Consider the following 23,818-nt stretch of genomic DNA (forward strand, 5'->3'; position numbering starts at 1 on the left):
AGAAATTGCAGATAAAAAAAAAAATATAATAACACAAATCCTGTAATAACAAAAGACTAGAAAAGTCCTGTAAAGTCATTTGTAATAAACAGTGCAAACCCTGAAGATCATTCAGATTTTTAATCATCAGGAAATTAATTATTTAGAAATATTTGACTATATTGCCACTTCTAGTTTCTGTAAATAATAGTTTGAAATGAGCAGCTTTATGATTAAAGCAGAAGTGGGACCTTCAAATATTGAGTCAAAAAGGTTGAGCACCTGTATTTTAAGGAGAAACTGAATTGAAAGTTAATTTCCTGCGAGCTCCATGAAGTCTCTCTGAAGTTATCATTGTTTTACCACAGTAACAGTGTCAGGTGAAACTGTTAATCTGTACGCTGAAGCTGTTTACATGCGGAGGAACGAGGGCCTGACGGTGCATTACTGGCTCAGAGTTATTAAAGCAGAAATAGGCAGGATGTTGGATTGCGGCTGGCGCTCCGGGTTCTTTCACGCTTCTCTCCCTGGAGGGATTTTACTCATCTCCTCGTCTCCGGCCCGCCGCGCGCCACAGAGTTTAATACAGTCCTGCTCTGGCGTTTCGCCCTCATCTTATTCCAGGAGAGGGTGATAGATGGCATATGCTTTAGACTGGTTTGCATGACTACATTCAGTCTGTTTGTTTGTAAGGTGAGTCGCGGCTCTGTGGAGCAACTATTAACTGTGTAATTCAGCTGGAGTTCATCAGCACAGTCTGCAGGATTCTCACTTAAAGCAACAGTACACGCCAAAATAACATCAGGTCGTCGTTTACTCCAAACCTGTCGCACACGATCTCCTACAGTCCTTCTGTCGTCTGATCGATAGTTCATGATACAGATACATGATGAAACTTTACACACCTTCACTGAAAGACTCAATATGCATTAAACAACAGCAGCGTAAAGGATTAGAAGCATTAAAGAATTGTATATGTTATTATGTGCTTTAAAGCAGATGACATGATGATGATGGCGATGATGCCAATGGCAAAACCAGTGTGAGCACGTAAATAGTAAAGAAAGACGAATGATAAGACGATTTTAAGCTGCTATAGCACACAGCGCCCTCTGGTGGCAAAACACTAACCATGGAAGAAACAAAACGTTGTAAATGCAACAAAACTGTTATGAAAGTGTAGTCTATTAAATGCAAACTACAAATAGAAAGGTTTTGTAAATTGTGTGATTAAAAAACTCCAAAAAACAGCATTCCCAGCTTCACTTATTAGCCTATAGAAACCAATCTGACTTTATTCCGTCATACGTTTAAAAAAGTTCTTACTGAGAATTAATGGGTGTTTATCGCTAATGTTTTAGTTTCATTTGAAATCGCCATTATGGTGATCAGTGTTTGCTTTAGTTGGGCTCTTACATCTTGACTTTTTATTGTGTCTTCTCTGTAATAGTGTGTATAAGAAACACATTTGCGGTATCAAAGGAAGCCTAATTACGAAGTCAAACATCACGTCATCATTGTATATCAGACACCTTGAGGAATAAAGGGGAATTGCACTTATTGAGTCATCAAAGATTCAATTGTTGCGCAGAAAAAAAAAACGTCATATTACAAACCTCGGGTCGCTAGCGACCCTATAAACAAAACACTAGTTATGAAGCACTCAAAACACCACCAGCTGGCGGCACCTGCTGGTCAAAACGATGTAAATGCATCAAAACCTCAGTTCATACATGTATAATGCAGCCTGGTCTCATTGTTAATACGTAGGTATTAATACGTAACTTTCAAAGACACAAAATGTACATTTTTGTACGTTTAGAAAGGTGCTAAAACGTACAATATTGATGTAATTATGGCAATAAAACGTAAAAATACTTATGTTTTTACAGTGAACAAAACGTAAAATATTTACGAATCTTTCATGTCATAAAGATATATGTAAAATTTTCATGTTATCGTTTTGTAGATAAATGTAAGATCCCTAAACCCCACCCCGAACCTAAACCTACCCATTTTATACAGAATATTAAAAGAATAAAACATAATGGTAGGAAATGTCTAGGAAAATGACAATTTTAGTAAAAATATAACATTAAAATGATATTTTGATCCACTAATCCTACACCTACCCCTAAACCTACCCATAACCATTTCTTAAAACTCTGTACTGTTATAAATAAAAGAATAACAGACAAACAAACGTAATCACAATCATTTATTTTTTGCGAAAATGTGGTACCAAAAGTAGTTCAAATGATGATGAGTTCCAGTCACAGTTCATTCTGGCGGTAATAGTTTTTTATAGGGTACAGAGCAAAATTTAATTTATTAATCCATGAAAATATAATGAATTTGGCTTCTCTCCGTGAAGGTGCGACACTCATTTCAAATGTCAATCCATTGAAACAGGGAGCAGGAGAGAACCAATGAGCGTTCGATATCAGTGCCGTAAACCATGCCGTAACGCTTCTCGAGGGTGGCGCTACTTTCAAATTTGAATCATAATAAGGTTTCAAATTGTAGTCGTTTAACATTATGTAATCCTCTGAAACGAGTTTGCAGCACAAGTCACGAAGAGAAATGTTATTTCATATTAAGTAGATGAGTAAACTGCTTTCAATAAATTCGACTAAAAACATATTGATATGACAACTGAATACAACAGATTTAAATCATTAAAGCCACGATTTTAATATTAATACATGGGAATTCATATACATGCACATGATTTACGTTAATTTGCTGTTAATACGTAAATATTTTTATGTTTTAATCCTATAAATACATTAATGTTGTACGCTTTTGTGTGTATGAAAACGTAAGTAAATGTACGTGTGGTAGAACCACACAACGTATAATACACACGTATTCTCATGAGATCAATTTGGTATAATGACACCTTTTACAAACCAATTGCAAATGATTCTGATGAAAGTGTAATGCAATCTAAAAATAAATATATAGGTACCATTAAATATCAATGTTCTGTAAAATAAACAACTCCAAAAACAGCATTACCAGCTTCACTTATTAACCTAAAAAACCAGTTGGACTTTATTCTGTCAAACGTTTAAAAAAGTTCTTACTGATAATTATCAGGGGTTTAGCGCTAATGAGTTAGTTTAATTTGAAGTCACCATTACTGTGATCAGTGTTTGCTTTAATGGGCTCTTCACCCTTGACTTTTTATTTTTGTCTTCTCTGTAACAGTGTGATTAAGAAACACATTTGCAGTAGCAAAGGAAGCCATGTGATCAGACACTTCACACATAAGTTGTCATGTCTGAAGTTGCGCCACACAAAAATGGTTCCATTTCTATGTCGTTTGAGGTTACATTCATTCACCATTTCTACATATATTTATAGTGAGTCATGAGTTATCGGAGCAGATATTTCTGATGGCTGTGTTTGGATGGAAGTGTTGATTATAAATCATTTTGAGCAGAAAGGAAGGCTATTTTCCTCTGTCACTTTTCGAGCATCTTTCTAACCAGCAGCTCATCCATTACTGTCAGCGTGTGACCAGCGCGAGGCATCCCCACAGGCCCGTCGCAAATGCCACTTCCACTCCAATAACACGCTCACACCGACGGCGACACGAATCCAGAGCGACCGACAGACCCACGCGGCGCCCCTTGGGTGATAGCGCCGTGTCCACAGACGTTTCCTTCATGATACAGCAGTATCAAGGTTATACGTCCGTGCTTGCGAGAGCTTTATCGTAAATCACTGTGAAATTGCCATGATGGTTATTCAGGAAGGCAATGGAGCGCCACCCCGCGCCGCTGGCATCTCCGCACTCTCGCAACGCGCTTCATAAATAAGCACTCATGGGCCCCCGACACCTCTTCTCATTAAGAGCTCCATCAGAGTATATGTTTTCATTCACGCCTGCCCTCATGAGCACGCCGGCATGTCAGAACATTTCATTTCGATGCATGCAAGAATTGATGACTCGCTCGCATCCACTACAGGTCACTTTACTGGAAAGCCATCTATCCGAGGACGCGTGCATACGGCCCGATTGCTTCTGTCGAGCGAGTGCAAGGAAACACATGTGTCTGGACCGCTGTGAAGTCGGGTGTGTGTGTGTGTGTGTGTGGCCCGAGGCGATGACAAGGCGATCAAACCGCACATGTCAAATATAAATTGCTTTGACCTTTTTCCTCTCAGACTCGTGGCTCTGTGTCGGCAGGGGACGTTTTTAATATGAACCGAAAATAGTGTGAAAGTCTGCAAAATATTAGAGGGATGGAAAATGCAGAAAATAACGAAGGTGAGTTTTATTCTCTGTGGGACAAACTCAAATGATCCTGAATATTTTATGCAATTTCCCTGCGGACGCAAAAATTTTTAACCTTGAACGCAATATGTCTGGATGCTGACTGGTCAGATTTAATGCTTTCCCGATGCATCTTTTTGCATGACAAAGTCTGAATGCTGTATAACATTTAATAAGATATTGATCACATTTAAACGAGGCAGTGTAAGCTAAGCAAATAAGATGTGTTCTTTTGGGAATGAGTCTAATTGGAAAAAAGCATGTAGCATTTATGAGTTCTGTGTTATTTGCTTTGGCAAGGTCAAAGAGCACTTTTCTAAATTAGCTACACCCTATATTCTGCATCTGGATCCATATTTTGTAATATTTCTCTTTATTAGTTCTGTTTGCTGAGGCGAGCATCACTGTACACTCTAAAAAATGCTGGGTTGTTTCAACCCATGTTTGGGTCAAATACTGACAAACCCAACTGTTTTATTACAAATTTTAAAACAACAGTTGGGTTTGGTTTGTCCATGTTTGACCAAAACAGCTTGAAACAACCTAGCATTTTTTAGTGTGTAACTGCTGCTCAACACCTGACCACAGGACCACAAAGAAACCACCATAAGTCATAAGTATTTGGATCATACACACTCTAAAAAGTGCTGGGCTAAAAACGACTGATGATAAAAATGGACAAACCCAGCGATTGGGCTGTTTTAACCCAGCGGTTGGGTTAAATGTTTTCTTTAACCCAACTATTGTTTAAAAATGACTATATGGCTGGATTAAAATTAACTCAAAAGAGGCTGGAAATTAAAAATCTTACACATAATTCCTAGAGGAAACAATAATAATCAAAATTATTAAAATCAAAATTAATAAGCAATTTAATAAATGTTTATTGTTTAATTATTATTCATTAAACTTATTAATGAATGTTCATTTCCAACATATTTTAGGTTTAACCCAATTTGCTGGGTTAAAACAACCCAATTCGCTGGGTTTAAACAGCCAATTTGCTGGGTTAAAACAACCTGATTTGCTGGGTTAAAACAACCCAATCTGCTGGGTTAAAACAACCCAATCGCTGGGTTAAAACAACCTGATTTGCTGGGTTAAAACAACCCAATCGCTGGGTTAAAACAACCCAATTTGCTGGGTTAAAACAACCTTATTTGCTGGGTTAAAACAACCCAATCGCTGGGTTAAAACAACTCAATTTGCTGGGTTAAAACAACCCAATCGCTGGGTTAAAACAACCCAATTTGCTGGGTTAAAACAACCCAATTCGCTGGGTTTAAACAGCCAATTTGCTGGGTTAAAACAACCCGATTTGCTGGGTTAAAACAACCTGATTTGCTGGGTTAAAACAACCCAATCGCTGGGTTAAAACAACTCAATTTGCTGGGTTAAAACAACCCAATCGCTGGGTTAAAACAACCCAATTTGCTGGGTTAAAACTAGAGCCCGACCGATATATCGGCCGGCCGATATTATCGGCCGATATGAGCTAATTGCATTTAAATCGGCATCGGCGTTTATAACGGCCGATGAAACATGAGAAACAGAGTCTCATGCTTCACTCATGTTATGAGTGTTGCATAGTTTGCCCACCAGAGGGAGCTCTGCAACTCCCCAGTTGACAACAGCGCCAGAAATCCACTACAGAAGAAAGCTATCAGCCGAGCCTTTTGACGGTGAGTCTGTCGTTCGTCATGTGAAATGATTGTAGATTTAGTTCATAGGTAACACTTTAGAATAATGGTCATTAGTTAACATTAATGTATTAACTAACATGAACTAACCATGAGCAGTTCATTTGTTGCTGTATTTGTTCATTTTTGTTAACATAAGTTAATAAAAATACAGCTGTTCATGGTTTGTTCATGTTAGTTTACGGTGCATTAACTAATGTTAACAAGATTTTAATAATGTATTAGTAAATGTTGAAATTAACATTAACAAAGATAAATAAATGCTTTATAAGTGCAGTTCATTATTAGTTCATGTTAACTAATGTAGTTAACTAATGTTAACTAATGACCATTATTCTAAAGTGTTACCAGTTCATACACTGTATATAAAAACAGTGTGGTAGTTCTAGCTAACGGTCCTATCATTATCACTTCTAAATATTCTGTAACATCACTTACAGCCGCTAATGCATTGCTATATTAGATTAGCCACAAAGCTAATACCATGTTTATCAGTGGAAGAGCGCGAACGTTAATAAGAGGTCAAACTATAACGTTAGCGTTTAACTTATTCTAAATCTGCAGTGTTTCCCATTTAACTTATTTTAATTTTATTTTCAATTCATTGACATGGTTTTGTGGAATATTGAATTTGTTTGGTATAGCTCTTTTACTTTAACTTTAGTATTATAATTTATTTACAGTATACACACACAGACTGTTAAAACCAGCTTCAACTGGAAGTAAGTAAAACTGTTAAATGTTTAAAACCAGACTGTTTTTTGATCATTAAAAAATATATACTTTTGATGTGCAACTGTTTAGTCATTGAGACTGTAATCTAAGCTTTTTTTAACATAATCCCTTCTGGAAAGTGGTTTATACAGCCCACATACATAGAACAGGCAGATATTTTGCTATTGAATGTTGTGTAAGTGTAGTTTATAGGAAATGGGTCTAATATCCAGTTTATTTTCAAAATCAAAATATCGGCTTATAAATCGGCTCTTTTTGAGTTAATATCGGCATCGGCCCCCAAAAATCCATATCGGTCGGGCTCTAGTTAAAACAACCCAAATGCTGGGTTAAAACAACCTGATTTGCTGGGTTAAAACAACCCAATCGCTGGGTTAAAACAACTCAATTTGCTGGGTTAAAACAACCCAATCGCTGGGTTAAAACAACCCAAATGCTGGGTTTAAACAGCCAATTTGCTGGGTTAAAACAACCCGATTTGCTGGGTTAAAACTAGGGTTGTTCCGATTCCGATACTAGTATCGGAAATACCACCGATACAAAAAAAATTCTAGCATCGGTATCGGCGAGTAATTAAACTCATGTACCGATCCGATACCATTTTCTTAAACAATATCTAGTTGTGCCCACTATCTTTGCTTAACGCAGCAAATCGGAAATCAATTCTTCTTCGCGGCTCAGAATGCAAACACAGGAAGTTGTGCTGTGTTGCCATAAGCAACCACTGTTTAGAGCAGCGAAGAAGTGAAAAACAGGGTTATTTATTAGAAATAAAACTAAATAAGATGCTAAACGAATTAACTTAAAGTGAATCTGAAGCATACCTTTCTCATTCGGCAGGTTCCATTTTCGAGAGAAATGCTAAACTATTAGGCTATTTATTATGTAGCCTAAGCTTTGCACTTCACTTGCATTATCGACAACATCCTTCACATAACAGCACAGTCAGGCAGTGGTCACGGGACGGCAGATTGTTTTACAGAATTGAATTGAGCAGTGTAAAGTTTTATATGTTTGGTTGATTGTATTTTATTTTAATATTTAACAGCTGCGATATCAAGTAAGCAATGCAAGAATTTGTGTGCGCGCGCATGAGGTGCCGGCGCGACCACTGGAACGTTTTTTCCTAAACTGTACTCCGTAATTTATGGTTTATGGTCGGAATTTAAAAGCCAGACATAATTCATACATTTACAAAAGACATTTAAATAACGAAAACAAGCAGAATGTCTGTTTCCTTTCCTAGATCGTTGGAGTGCGCCACAATGAACCACTTTCGTTTTGTTAATCTGTAGACCTAATTATATGGTGAAATATTTTGCATAGCCTATAGGCCTAAATATTCCGTTTTATTGTATATGTGTTATGTTAGTCTATAGTTTTATACTATATTTATAGTTGAACCGCTGCATGTGCGTGATGTGGCGTTGTGTGAACTCATGTTCTACATATCCTGTCATTTTCGCTGGTTTCAAAACGCACAACAAGCTGCATATTAGCTTACTTGACATTCATTTTCACTTAAATGTAGGCCTAATGCTTGACTGTTGGTGACATATATCATCGGAAAAACTAATGCCAGGGCATTGCCATTGTGACTAACCTATGAAGACTTGACAGCTGGGCTGAGCGCGTCAGCGCGTGAGCTCACTGTAGAGCCTGAGCGCGGGCATTTCAGCGTCACATTTGCATAGGCTGTACTATTTGAAATTGTGATTGGTTGACTGCCAAATCAAAATATTAAATAGAACGAAAAAATAACGTTATTAACCGGTTAATGGCCATTTCAAATGAGCATTTCTGTTCAAAACGATTACATTTGATTCAGTTTCAGAGCTCTGCACCCAGGTATCGAATCAGTACTCGTATCGGCCGATACCCTGAGCTCAGGTATCGGAATCGGTATCGGGAATGGAAAAGGGATATCGGAACATCTCTAGTTAAAACAACCCAGTTCGCTGGGTTAAAACAACCCATTTACTGGGTTAAAACAACCCAATTGCTGGGTTAAAACAGCCCAAACACTGGGTTTGTCCATTTTCAAAGAAACTCGGGTTGTTTTTAACCCAGTGTTTTTTAGAGTGTGACCTGCGGGTGAGTGAATGATGATGAGTTGGCATCTATAACAGCATGCATTGTTCATTGATGTTCAAAATAAACCGTGGTCTTTAAATAAGAAGTTTGGCCCAAATGTACCCAGAACTGGATTGTCGCCTGGAAGCCTTCAGTACAAATCCAAATGGCAACAGCTTGATGAATGATCCTTCAAGGATCATAATCTAGCATAATTAAAACATAACGCAATATGTTGTTTTCCGACGTTAGTTTTCACCTCTTCCTCGCGGCACCTGAAGCGACCCGTGACATGTTACAATTAGCGGGATTTGACGCGCGGCGTGGCATCTGTGAGGTGAGCGGCTTTAGTCACGCTGCAGTTACTATGGTGAAGTGCTATTTTCTCTCAGAGCCAAAAGCCGCCCATTTGCTGGAATACACAAGAATGCTTTTACCTTCTGCTTATACATTAGCTCCATTAGATAGAAAAATCACTGCGAGTACAGAAAGCCCTTTTTCCTGCATGCGCTCCTTTTGTCTGCCTGTTGCTATGACAACACATCATACCAAACAATACGGAGACTTGGGAAGATGGGTCACCGAGGAGCTTTTGGATTTGTGTCGATTACGGCACTCAACATCTGAGTTAGATATCTTGAGTCAGTCTCCTCTGCTCTCCACCGCAAAAATAACATGACGTTTCTCTACAGCAGACACATTTATCTCTGAGAGTGTTTTATACTTCAAGAAGGAATGACAGATAAAATGCTATCACTAACTCAATTCCAGAAACGTGATATAAAATCAAGATACAAACCAAACATGGTCAGAAATACACAGAACACAGATGATGCTGGGGTATAAAAGACAATTAATATTCAGTAGACTAATAATATCATCGATTTAACTTCACTAACTACTACTGATGAGAACAAAACAAACTGAATTGAGTTGAATAATGTTGCTATCTTTGCAACATCAACACTGTTACTGAACTGAAATGAATCAACAATGAACTAAACTGATGTGTATAATGGCATTGTTGTTTTCTGTAGAGCTGCTTTATTGCTGAATTGAATTTTTAAATTTTGAATAATTAATTTTCATTAATAGATGATTAATTTTACAACATTAACACTGTTATTTTCCTGTTTTAAAATATTTATTATATAAAGCACTACAGAAAGTTTTAAAAGTAATGCATTACAGTATTGAGTTACTCCCTTTTAAAAGTAACTAATTGTAGAAATTAATGTGTTACATTACTTTTGCATTATTCCCTAAAAAGTAACTAATTGCGTTACTTAGTTACTTTTATGGAAAGTCATGTGTTCTGTTACTTTTGCATTACTCCCTAAAAAGTAATTAATTGTGTAACTTAGTTACTTTTTATGTAAATTAATGTGTTACGTTACTTTTGCATTATTCCCTAAAGAGTAACTAATTAGTTACTTTTATGAAAGTCATGTGTTCTGTACTTTTGCGTTACTCCCTAAAAAGTAATTAATTGTGTAACTTAGTTAATTTTTATGTAAATTAATGTGTTACATTACTTTTGCATTATTCCCTAAAGAGTAACTAATTAGTTACTTTTATGAAAGTCATGTGTTCTGTTACTTTTGCGCTATTCCCTAAAAAGTAATTAATTGTGTAACTTAGTTACTTTTTATGGAAAGTAATCCGTTACGTTACTTTTGCGTTACTCCCTAAAACATAATTAATTGTGTAACTTAGTTACTTTTTATGGAAAGTAATGCGTTACTTTTGCGTTACCTTTGCCAATACAAACTCTATGCAATTATCAATCATATTTGACGATAGTGGTCCTGAGAGAAATGTTACTTAGTAACTTTTATGGAAAGGAATGTTACATTACTTTTGCATTACTCCCTAAAAAGTAACTAATTGCGTTACTTAGTTACTTTTTAAGCTTTCTCACCTGGGCTGGGCTTGTTTGTTTTTTGTTAACAAAAAAAAGGTTTTTGCCAAATATAAAGGCTCTTTCACACCAAAAGTGAAATAAATAAGCCTTGGGCTGAAGGAAATGCAAATTCACACCTGTACAGTAGAGGGCGCAGCTCAAACAAACCTCGCAGTGCTGCCATTTTAACTTTTGAAAAAATAACTCAGATATTTTGTTGTAAATTTATGTAATTAGCTACTTTTCTTGTTGACTTGTGAAAAAAGTAATCTGATTACGTAACCCATGTTACTTGTAATGCGTTACCATCAACACTGGAAAGAAATGTGACTTGTGACTATCAGCCATGACCTCATACAACATTCACACTGCTGAAATAGAAACGGATTAAACTAATTAAATTCAGTTTGCTGGTCATGGTTGGTTTAAGCTGGTCTCCCAGTCTGACCAGGCGAGTTGTGCCCAGACTAGCTCATTTAAGGCCAGCAGGCTCAAAACTGTTTATTTTCTCAGTCTATCTCTCTCCTCATGCTGGACATATTAATGGAAATATCTGAGGTGAAACTTGTTTAATGGAATTAATTTCCCAGGGAAAGTGTTCAGACAGACAGTGAAGCGACGCTCTCGTCCTCAGAGGAGGTTTGAAATGAAGGGGAAGGAGTACGCTTCAGAGTTCTTGTGTTTGTGATGTGAGTATTTCACGCTCTAGTCTGTGATTTAAAGTATTGATGCAGGCGAGTTTCCATATGCACGAACGTGTTTCTGCTCTTTCATAGTTCATTTGACTTAAACAGAGATGTTTATGTTCCACAACTTTTTCCCTGATGAAAATGAAAACACAAAGTTGTTATACATTAAGAATATACACCTTATTTCTAACGTAAGAGCGGTGCGGCCATTTGTAACTTCAATATGTGAGGCAACATTAACCGTAGCTGTACAAAACAGCTCCATATTGCAAACGGGTATTTCTTATCATATTATTTTAATGTAGCCTATATTGTTGTAATTATAAACACAATGATTTGTATAGCATAAATAATTTTACCATTTGCACTCATTCTTCTATTATTCAGCATTCTAATCTGAAGTTTTACTAAAAAAGGTAGATAGAGCTACAAAATGCATGTGGAGCAGCTCAGATCAGTTGATGTGAAATAATTGAGTTAATTCTGCAAACCTTTAGTATCATGCCAAATCTGAGAAATCATTGTTGAGATCTCGAGACGCATGTGAGAAAGCCTTTCAATCCGGGGAGTTTCAGCAAACTTCTCATTTGCTCTTCATTTCATCTCTCTGCTAAACTGGAGAAGCAAGTGATATTTTGATGTCCAACTTTCCTGTGGGTTTTGAGCCTGTTAATTTCCCAGACTTGACATTTTCATTGTTTAATCTCATAGGTGATTATGTTTTATTGCGGCAATGCTCACTTTGATCATTTACGGTCCTTTTCCTCGAATATTTGGGACACATTTCATTAAACACACAGCAGGCTGCAAACCCCAAATAAAAGCAGCGGCATAAATAAAGCGATAACAGCCGTCAAGAGCAGCTGATAATCGAACGCTCTTGACCCCAGAGATGATTTCTTCAGTGAACGAAGCACTAATGAACAATTCCCACAATGAAAGACACTGCAATGAGATTCAAAAGACAAAAAAAGGAGGAATGTTAGAGTGTCGGGCGATTCTCATTGTGACGGGAGGATGAAGCGTCGCTCTCGCCACCTGTTATTCAGCGCTGATGGCTCGTCGGCACAGTTAAGCTGCGGGCAGAGGATGGGTTCCAGCTGGGAGATGTGTTCACACATGCTCAGCGGCCCAGACACACACATATTAGTTTAATGAAATGTGTACAGATCGTAATTGCAGTAATAAGGGGGTGCTTCCCTCGAGGAGGCCTGCAAAAACAAGCTACATGAAACCAGGCAGAAAAAGAGCGAGAGAAAGATAAACACTAAACTCTTTCTGTTCACTCTTTCACACGTTTTCGTTGGTGGACTTCACAAGACAACTTTAATACATGTCTTTATATTGATTTTGTTAACTTGTTTTAATTGAATTAGTGATTTGAAATTTGTGAAAATTGTTTAAAAGTAAATCATTTTTCAATTCATTGTCAATTAAATCTGATGGAAATGTTAATTTCATTTTACGGCTGTAACATTAACACTGTTATGTTCCTTTAAAAAAAGGGAATTTTAGTAAGCACAGATGTTTGGAATGAATTCTCTCAGTCTCTCATACTCACTCACTCACACACTTGTTTAATACATGTGTGAATTGAATTCATAATTCATAACTGATTCATTTTACAACATAACACTGTTAGTTCCTGTTTTAGTAAGCTTTTTTGAAAATATACTGTATATTGTATAATGCACTTTAGAAAGTTTTAAAAGTAATGCATTACAATATTGCGTTACTCCCTAAAAAGTAACTACTGTAATTGCGTTACTTAGTTACTTTTATGGAAAGTAATGTGTTATGTTACTTTTGCATTAGTCCCTTAAAAAGTAACAAATTGTGTTACTTAGTTACTTTTTATGGAAAGCAATGTGTTACGTTACTTCGCGTTACTCCCTAAAAAGTAACTAATTGTGTTGCAGTGTGTTACGTTACTTTGCGTTACTCCCTAAAAAGTAACTAATTGTGTTGCAATGTGTTACGTTACTTTGCGTTACTCCTAAAAAGTAACTAATTGTGTTACTTAGTTACTTTTATGGAAAGCAATGTGTTACGTTACTTTGCGTTACTCCCTAAAAAGTAACTAATTGTGTTGCAGTGTGTTACGTTACTTTGCGTTACTCCCTAAAAAGTAACTAATTGTGTTGCAATGTGTTACGTTACTTTGCGTTACTCCCTAAAAGTAACTAATTGTGTTACTTAGTTACTTTTATGGAAAGCAATGTGTTACGTTACTTTGCGTTACTCCCTAAAAAGTAACTAATTGTGTTGCAGTGTGTTACGTTACTTTGCGTTACTCCCTAAAAAGTAACTAATTGTGTTGCAATGTGTTACGTTACTTTGCGTTACTCCCTAAAAAGTAACTAATTGTGTTACTTAGTTACTTTTATGGAAAGCAATGTGTTACGTTACTTTGCGTTACTCCCTAAAAAGTAACTAATTGTGTTGCAGTGTGTTACGTTACTTTGCGTTACTCCCTAAAAAGTAACTAATTGTGTTGCAATGTGTTACGTTACTTTGCGTTACTCCCTAAAAAGTAACTAATTGTGTTGCAATGTGTTACGTTACTTTGCGTTACTCCCTAAAAAGTAACTAATTGTGTTACTTAGTTACTTTTTATGGAAAGCAATGTGTTATGTTACTTTGCGTTACTCCCTAAAAAGTAACTAATTGTGTTACTTAGTTACTTTTTATGGAAAGCAATGTGTTACATTACTTTGCGTTACTCCCTAAAAAGTAACTAATTGTGTTACTTAGTTACTTTTATGGAAAGCAATGTGTTACGTTACTTTGCGTTACTCCCTAAAAAGTAACTAATTGTGTTGCAATGTGTTACGTTACTTTGCGTTACTCCCTAAAAAGTAACTAATTGTGTTACTTAGTTACTTTTATGGAAAGTAATGTGTTACATTACTAATTGTGTTACTTAGTTACTTTTATGGAAAGTAATGAGTTGTGTTACTCCCTTAAAGAAATAACTAATTGTGTTACGTAGCTATTTTTCATGGAAAGTAATGTTACGTTACTTTTGCATTACTCCCTAAAAAGTAACTAAAATCCCACACCCTTTTTCAGTGTACTAAATGCTTTAATGTCATTATATTATTATCATAATGCAGTGGAAATGTTCGTTTCATTTGTTTGAGAAGGCTGGAAACTTGTCATGATGAAGCAGCTTTGCATCACTGTTTGGCTCTTAAATAAAGAGGAATACAAGTTTTTCCACAGCAGCAAAAGCACAGATTTGATTTGGAATACAGACTCCTCGTTCTCTCACTCACACACACTCGTTTAATACAATATGCCCTATTTTGAGAAAACGCAGCATCTGTGCTCTATAAATTTGCGAATGTTATCTTCAGTCAGCTCCACAATGAGAAGACGAGAGAGAGAGAGCGAGAGGAAGAATTCCACTCATTCCGAGTGATGTCAGCTGCATTCTAATGTCTGATGATTGCATCTCCTCCTAAAATGTCAAGTGCATTTCCATTTAAAGTGCTTGCTTAAACACCCATGAAGAGGGGACACACTGGCGCTCCGTGCATAAAGGCATGAAGGGAATCTCTCAAGAGCCTCCAGCCAGAAGAAAATCACCTTTTTCCTGCAGCACCTTTAGACAATGCCTGCTAATGCTGCGTCTCTCCCTAAAGATAGAAGCCCATCGCAGACTCTCCGGAGCACCGACACCATCCCACACACATGTATGCGTATATATAATTTGTTAACCTCAAGACAGGAGCCGTATATTACATATATTCTCTCCCTGCAGCGTTGAACTGAGGTGAGTCATCGCTTCAGTCCATATTCCGCCATTTATAGTGTGAGAAATTCCAATTTGGACATACATAATTAAATTCCCACCTGCTAATAACCGACTGGTTATTGCATATTGCAACACTCAAATGTCATTTTTTCCAAAAGTAAAATTCACAATATTAAACTTTAATAGATCTTAGTAAAAAAAAAAATCATTTGCTAACGTTTCCATTAAGTTATGAAAACATTATTTCTGAATGTTTCCTGACCATTGTTCAAAATATCCAGTTTTTAAATGTTTTGTTGGTTATGCAAATCTTTTGGAAACATTCCATTGTTCAAACATTATGGGAGCGTTACTTTTAATTGTTCTCTGAAACAAGTAGTAACATTTAAAAAAATGTCTGTCCAACTAAAACGTTTTGGGAAAAAAAAAATCCTTGAATGATGTATAAACAAAGAGTGCACTCATATTATTATGAATGGGAGAAAGTGTAATGCGCAATATGGCGGAATAAGTCCCGCCTTCTAAATAAGAGCCAACCGCCGGTTGGTAAAGTCATCACATCACTGCAGCGGCCGTTAGAAGATCCGGTTCCTATAGAAACAGTCAGACGAGTGCTTCCTACAGAGACGTACGCTTAAGACTGCACATGCGCATTACCTTGTCAGCTTGAAAAATGCTGTTTTTTGTCACGATTTGAGCGTTTAGAAACAAGATTTATCAGATAGCTGTTGTCAGATTTCATTGTTGTTTTCAAATATGAAATTTAAAACAGCTTGCCAAACAGCTTTGGAGAATTACCAGTATTTTTCCACTTAAACACTTTTTCTGTAAAATGGCAGAGATTAATAGTGAACAAGTGACCAGTTTGAAAGTGACTACGATAATCAATGTCTGAGATATAGTGGAAAGGTGACTTAAGTGTTGCACAGCTTCATTTTTATTTGCATCAAATGGCATCTACCCTGAAAAAAGCTATAAAGCCACAAAATAAATAAATAATTAAAACCATAATTGCATTAGCGAGCAGCATGAAGGATTATAGCAAGATCAGACAAGACCAACGATATTTCATTTTGAGTCATTAGACGTGTAAAAATGACATGCTTGAATAAAACTAGAGCTCAGTTGCTTGAACAACGCCAACCTGTGCCAACTAATGTGAAGAACCTCCTCCAGCATCCATCCATCACGGCCACCTTTTCCCGAGGCCTATAAACAACATAAATGATGCGTCGTGTGGAAGCATCATAAGGGAGATTTATTGAGTGACACGTTTGGCCGTGCATCAGCCCTCTCGTTTGATACATTCTATTTAATTAGGTTGCTGATGTAGAAATGTTTGCCGTGATGAAAAGGTAAAGGCAAGCTCATACGCACCATAAACAACCAGCATAATGACAGCAGCTTAATGTCCAATTAGATTAAAAGGGTCTGAGAAACAACGGTGCATTGTAGACGGACGCCTTAAGAGACGTTGATGGAAACGAAACGGATTCATTTGTCCCATCGAAACACGACTTATCAACAGCTCTGAACTCATCTGAACTAAGGATTGATTTGGAGCTCTGAGAAAAAACATGTCAAAGTAGTCCATAAAGTTTATAAGTGCATTTACATGCAAGCAGAACTTCGCAGCGTGAACATGCACGGGAGAGAATGGCATGTTTCACTCGGAAATTTCACAAATAATCACAAAGAAACAGCGTGTAATGGACTGAAATAAATTTTTAAGTGGAAAGACTGAAGTAATGTTTTCTTGGCAAAATATGCCAATAACAGAGTCATCATGCTCCTCCCATCACCCAGAACTGACCAATCACACGCCTTCCACTAATCAAACTTCAGTCTGAGACTCTCCATAGAGACATCCAGAACTTCAGACAAGGACAGAAGAACGCGGCCCACATCAGAAGCATCTGGGTGCAAATCATCTGAGAGCATCTGCCTCATTTTAGAGACTGTGATTATTCAAGCACATCGAGCTGAGACACATTTCAGCAGAGGTGGACAAACTGAAACCAGCTCTTTCTACACCATCAATATCTTAACGTTTCATCTGTTTCTGTTGTATAATAAAACAAGGCCACTGTCGTCTTTGGCTTGCTCAGTTGAAGTTTGAAAGACACTTAATATTCAGCAATATTATTAATTTAACTGTGTCTGCAAAGCCTATAGAAATAAATGTGACTTGATAAAAGCTGAAATCTGTTCTACTAGATAAAGAAGGTGTTTAATGTTTATTCTTGTCAGAAACCTGAACAGACCACAAACATTTAATATTTTTCAGTCTCATCTGAACTATGAAAATCATCTACAAACCACCAACTGATGGCAAAGCTCAGATTCATTTTAGTGAATCAGTTTGTTCAAACGGTTCATTTAAATCAAATGATACAAAATCAAAAGCATGTTAATCATTTGAGTGAATGATTCAGTGACTCACTCATAAAGACTTCACTTGTTTCATTACTGGATGAATCAGTGTTTTTGAACGAATCTCTTGAGTGAATGATTCAATGACTCATTCATAAACACTTCACTTGTTTCATTAGTGAATGAATCAGCATTTTTGAACAAATCTCTTGAGTGAATGATTCAATGACTCGTTCATAAACACTTCACTTGTTTCATTAGTGAATGAATCAGCATTTTTGAACAAATCTCTTGAATGAATGATTCAATGACTCACTTTTAAAGACTTCACTTGTTTCATTACTGGATGAATCAGTGTTTTTGAACGAATCTCTTGAGTGAATGATTCAATGACTCATTCATAAACACTTCACTTGTTTCATTAGTGAATGAATCAGCATTTTTGAACAAATCTCTTGAATGAATGATTCAATGACTCACTTTTAAAGACTTCACTTGTTTCATTACTGGATGAATCAGTGTTTTTGAACAAATCTCTTGAATGAATGATTCAATGACTCACTTTTAAAGACTTCACTTGTTTCATTACTGGATGAATCAGTGTTTTTGAATGAATCTCTTGAGTGAATGATTCAATGACTCACTCATAAAGACTTCATTTGTTTCATTAGTGGATGAATCAGCATTTTTGAACGAATCTCTTGAGTGAATGATTCAATGACAAATACATGTTTTAACAGTAACTTGTCGCCACCTTCTGGTGTAAATTGATACAATCTTTATTTGAAGCATCAAGTTACTTTCAAAAGGTGATTTACTCTATTTTTATCGCTATACCATAGACATCAGTGTTTATTAACTATAAACTTTTATCCCAGTACTTCTATGATAATCTGAATTATTGTGAGACAGAAATAATGATACTGTGTGACTGCAAATTTTCATACCTATACATAACATGGTTTCTGTAGTTAATTAAAGTTTGCCTGTAGTTTTAGTTTGTAAAGAAACAGTTTCCAGCCAACGCTGAACCCGCTGTGAACGAGCACACATTTCATAGCGGATTCATGCTTTTTATTATTTCATAATGGAATTAAACTTTGATTATGAGAGCAGACGAGATTCTGTAATCAGGACTTCAGTAGCAGATCATTACCGCACAGATCAAGAAGAGACTCTCCAATGCAAGATTAGGGTAATTAAACCTCCCGTCCCACGAGAGCCACTAACCAACACCTCCGTCAAACTAACTAACTTGCGCGCTGCTGACACGGAAGGTCGACGCACAGATGCTGTGCTTCAGATTCATCACTCACGTGTTCATTGATTCACTTTAACAGTCACAGATACGCAGATCTGGGAAAGAAGCTTCTCAAGCATGTGTGGCGTTTGTGAGGTCTGAGTGGAAACTGAACTGATGTTTCAGCACAAACTCTGTCTGTTCTCTGGCTTTAATCAATGTTATCATTTCACACAGACGGCTTATAAGTGCTTTAGATTTACCCCACTGGCATAATGATTTCTGAACTGTCTGCACTTTCAACTGTTGTGGCATTAGTTTATCTACAGTAGCACAATATGAATGCATTAAAGACACAGAACAGATTGTGATTATAAAGGCTGTTTAATGCTGGAATCATTAACCAGCGGTCAGACGAGACAGCCGACAAAAATATGCTCTAATGTTCCCATTAAGTTATGAAAACATAATGTTCTCCGAACATTCAAAACGTCCAGTTTTTTAATATTTATTTTTGTCGTTTTTGCCTTTATTATGATAGGACAGTAAGAGAAGTGGGAGAGAGAGATGACACTCATATGTCAGCCGCGCTGCCCACAAGGCTATCGGCGCCAGCAAAATGCCCGAATAAATTAAAAACTTTTTTCTTGGTTATTGCACACGTTAGAGAAAATATTAAAGCGAAGGTTCCATTTTAAAATTTTGAAAATATCATGGGAATGTTCCTTTTGAATGTTCTCTGAATGTTCTGTAATGAGCAGTAAGTTGTTTAAATGCATTATAAGATGAATGTTAATCATGTTAAAGGTGCCCTCGAATTAAAAATTTAATATATCTCGGCATAGTTAAATAACAAGAGTTCAGTACATGGAAATGACATACAGTGAGTCTCAAACTCCATTGTTTCCTCCTTCTTATATAAATCTCATTTGTTTAAAAGACCTCCGAAGAACAGGCAAATCTCAACATAACACCGACTGTTACGTAACAGTCAGGGTGTACGCCCCAATATTTGCATATGCCAGCCCACGTTTCCAACATTATAAAAGGCATTAGACAAGGGCAGCCAGTATTAACATCTGGATCTGTGCACAACCAAATCATCAGACTAGGTAAGCAAGCAAGAACAATAGCGAAAAATGGCAGATGGAGCAATAATAACTGACATGATCCATGATATCATGATATTTTTAGTGATATTTGTAAATTGTCTTTCTAAATGTTTCATTAGCATGTTGCTAATGTACTGTTAAATGTGGTTAAAGTTACCATCGTTTATTACTGTATTCACGGAGACAAGAGCCGTCGCTATTTTCATTTTTAAACACTTGCAGTCTGTATAATTCATAAACACAACTTCATTCTTTATAAATCTCTCCAACAGAGTAGCATTAGCCGTTAGCCACGGAGCACTATCAAACTCATTCAAAATCAGAAGTAAACAATATAACAGTATACAATACTCACATAATCCGACGCATGCATGCCGCATGCATGACGAACACTTTGTAAAAATCCATTTTGAGGGTTATATTAGCTGTGTAAACTTTGTTAAGGCACTTTTCAAGGCAAGCGCGAGCTCTGTGGGCGGAGAGCACGAGATTTAAAGGGGCCGCAGCATAAAATCGGCGCGTTTATAATGATGCCCCAAAATAGGCAGTTAAAAAAATGTATAAAAAAAATCTATGGGGTATTTTGAGCTGAAACTTCACAGACACATTCAGGGGACACCTTAGACTTATATTACATCTTTTAAAAACATAATCTAGGGCACTTTTAAATGCATTATTAGATGTTCTTAAATGTTAAATGCGTTATTAGACATATGTTAACAATGAAAATATGCTCCATGAACAATGCTTTAAGAACTTAAAGACCAGTTCATTTTGAGCAACGTTCTATTAACGTTACTGGAAAAACGTTTGTTCATAACTTTGAGATAACCTTGCCAGAACGCTCTGAGAACGTTTCTTGAGGTTTTTATCATCCTCACTCTAATAAATGCTGGGTTAAAAATAACCCAAGTTGAGGTAAATATGGACAAACCCAGCAGTTGGGTTAAATGTCAGACTGACAAATTTAAAATATCTGTGAATATATAGTAAAATGTAATTTATATCCAGTTATCAAAGCTGAATTTTCAGCATCATTACTCCAGTCTTCAGTGTCACATGATCCTTCAGAAATCATTCTGATATGATGATTTGCTGCTCAAGAAACATTTTCTGATTATTATCAGTGTTGAAAACAGTTTCATATTTTTGTGAAAACTGATACATTTTATTATTCAGGATTCTCTGATGAATAGAAAGTTCAAAAGAACAGCATTTATCTGAAATAGAATCTTTTGTAACATTATACAATGTCTTTACTGTCACTTTTGATCAATTTAGCGTGTCCTTACTTATTAAAAATATTAATTAAACCTTTTGACCGGTAGTGTATATATTCCCTGATCAGCACTGGCTACTGAAAGGAAACACAAACACTGAAGTGCTCAAACTGCCTCTTCTAATCATAATCTGGAGCAGGAGGCGTTCAGCAGATGAGAGGAGGAGAACAGAGGAGTCATTACAGTACACGGGCTCCGCTGGGGAATCGAGCGCGAGGAAACAATCCACTGCGGACTGATAAGGGGAAATAAAGTTAATTACACAGGTAAGCCTCGGGGTTCATGTAAAGCGCCTGTGGAAGAGGAACAACCTCCGCGGATGACCCCGAGCTACACTCGCTGCTTACCGAGACAGAAAATGTGATTGCCTTTGGAATTTCACCGGAATATTCATATTTTAGCTTCAGGACACAAAGTCACCCGGAACGCATTAGAAATACGTGTTTTTAGATTGGGGGCGGGGGAAGGGGCGGAGCTACATGATGAAATCAAACTAGATTTAATTTGGAGACTCACAATGACATTTTTGATTTGCAACTAGTGGCTTGATATATTAAAATTCGGAAGACGTCAGACGTCAAATGGATTAAACACAAAGTAAAATACCTTGCTCTCTGTGGCAGACTCGATGTAAACGCTGTCGTGATGATTGGATTGAATGACCAGAATCTCTAGAACAAAACAAAACACTGATTATTTGTCTTTCTAACAAAAATCCATTGAATAAAAACTCATAAATTAGACTTAAAACAGCACTGTATCTCTATCACTCACAGCCTTGGTTTCATTCTAAATATACATAAACCTTGAGAGTGACAACTGGATCTGACAAACACTTCTAACTACAAAAACATGTGAAAGAAATGAGTTCTTCCTCAATATTTCTGTATTGTTTTCCAGCTAAAACATCTGAACATTCTTAAATCAAGATACATTTACTGGAGAAGCAAAACGACTGAAGATATGAAGTCTTGTTTTCCTGAAAATGCATCAAAATGAAGTGAGTTTGTGCTTAAAACAAGAACAAATATCTGCCAATGGGGTCAGAAAAATAATGTTTGACTTTTTTCTGCTTTTAAGCTTAAACTTACTTCATTTTGACACATTTCTCAAGAGTCATTCATAAATGTATCTTGATTTAAAAATGTTTAGATGTTTGTACTGGAAAACAAGACAGAAATACTAAGCAAGAAATAATTTCTTTGCAGTGAGCTTCATATCATGCATTGTTGCAAACTAAAATGTGTAATGCAACATGCAATGCAACTTATGTTATATAGCGTTATATTGCGTTCGGTTTTGGCTTTTCTCATTCAGATCATCACCAACCATCATGGCAACGGTATGAAGAGAATCTTGTTAGTTAAAGTTAATTAAACTGATGATATGTTTATATCTATCTTCCTGGATCAAATACAGACGGCAATGTGTGTGAAGTCATAGTAGAGCTGCATGATTAATTGCTGCAGCCTATTAAAAAAGGTTTAATTAATTTTAATTAAGTATTTAAATAAAATCGGTTTGAATGAGTGGTTCAATGACTCACTCATAAAGACTTCCCTTGTTTCAGGATGAATCAGCATTTTTGAATGAATTTCGAGTGAATGATTCAATGACTCGCTCATTAAGACTTCACTTGTTTCATTACTGAATGAATCAGCGTTTTTGAACAAATCTCTTGAATGAATGATTCAATGACTCACTCATAAACACTTCACTTGTTTCATTACTTGATGAATCAGCATTTTTGAATGAATTTCGAGTGAATGATTCAATGACTCACTCATTAAGACTTCACTTCTTCCATTACTGAATGAATCAGCATTTTTGAACAAATCTCTTGAATGAATGATTCAATGACTCACTCATAAACACTTCACTTGTATCACTGCTGAATGAATAAGCATTTTTGAACAAATCACTTGAATGAATGATTCAATGACTCACTCATAAACACTTCACTTGTATCACTACTGAATGAATAAGCATTTTTGAACAAATCACTTGAATGAATGATTCAATGACTCACTCATAAACAAATTAATGATTCAGTGACTCACTCATAAACACTTCACTTGATTCATTGCTGGATGAATCTGCTTTTTTGAACAAATCTCTTGAATGAATTATTCAAGGACTCACTCATAAACTGGATGAATCAGCGTTTTTGAATGAATCTCTTGAATGAATGATTCAATTATTCACTCATAAACAGTTCACTTGTTTCATTAATGGATGACTCAGCGTGTTTGAATGAATCTCATGAATGAATGATTCAACGACTCACTCAAAAACACTTCACTTGGTTCATTACTGGATGATTCAGCATTTTTGAATGAATCTCTTGAATGAATGATTCAATGACTCATTCATAAACTGGATGAATCAGCGTTTTTGAACGAATCTCTTGAATGAATGATTCAATGACTCACTCAAACACTTCACTTGTCGCATTAATGGATGAATCAGCGTTTTTGAACAAATCTCTTGAATGAATGATTCAATGACTCACTCATTAAGACTTCACTTGTTCCATTACTGAATGAATCAGCATTTTTGAACAAATCTCTTGAATGAATGATTCAATGACTCACTCATAAACACTTCACTTGTATCACTACTGAATGAATAAGCATTTTTGAACAAATCACTTGAATGAATGATTCAATGACTCACTCATAAACACTTC

The 23,818-nt window shown here is 36.3% G+C and overlaps 1 long non-coding RNA gene across 2 annotated transcripts in view; it reads right to left on the minus strand.

Annotated features, from left to right (window-relative positions):
- The window catches only part of LOC125262553, a 141,770-nt gene that overhangs the window by 94,410 nt on the left and 23,542 nt on the right, over nucleotides 1-23,818 (minus strand). For both annotated transcript variants that reach the window (XR_007183592.1, XR_007183591.1), the window contains one exon: nucleotides 21,736-21,800. This is a non-coding gene — a long non-coding RNA (uncharacterized LOC125262553). The remainder of the gene's footprint in view (nucleotides 1-21,735; nucleotides 21,801-23,818) is intronic.

The sequence above is a fragment of the Megalobrama amblycephala genome, linkage group LG2 (genome assembly GCF_018812025.1).
Source record: "Megalobrama amblycephala isolate DHTTF-2021 linkage group LG2, ASM1881202v1, whole genome shotgun sequence".
NCBI classification, from domain to species: Eukaryota; Metazoa; Chordata; class Actinopteri; order Cypriniformes; family Xenocyprididae; genus Megalobrama; species Megalobrama amblycephala.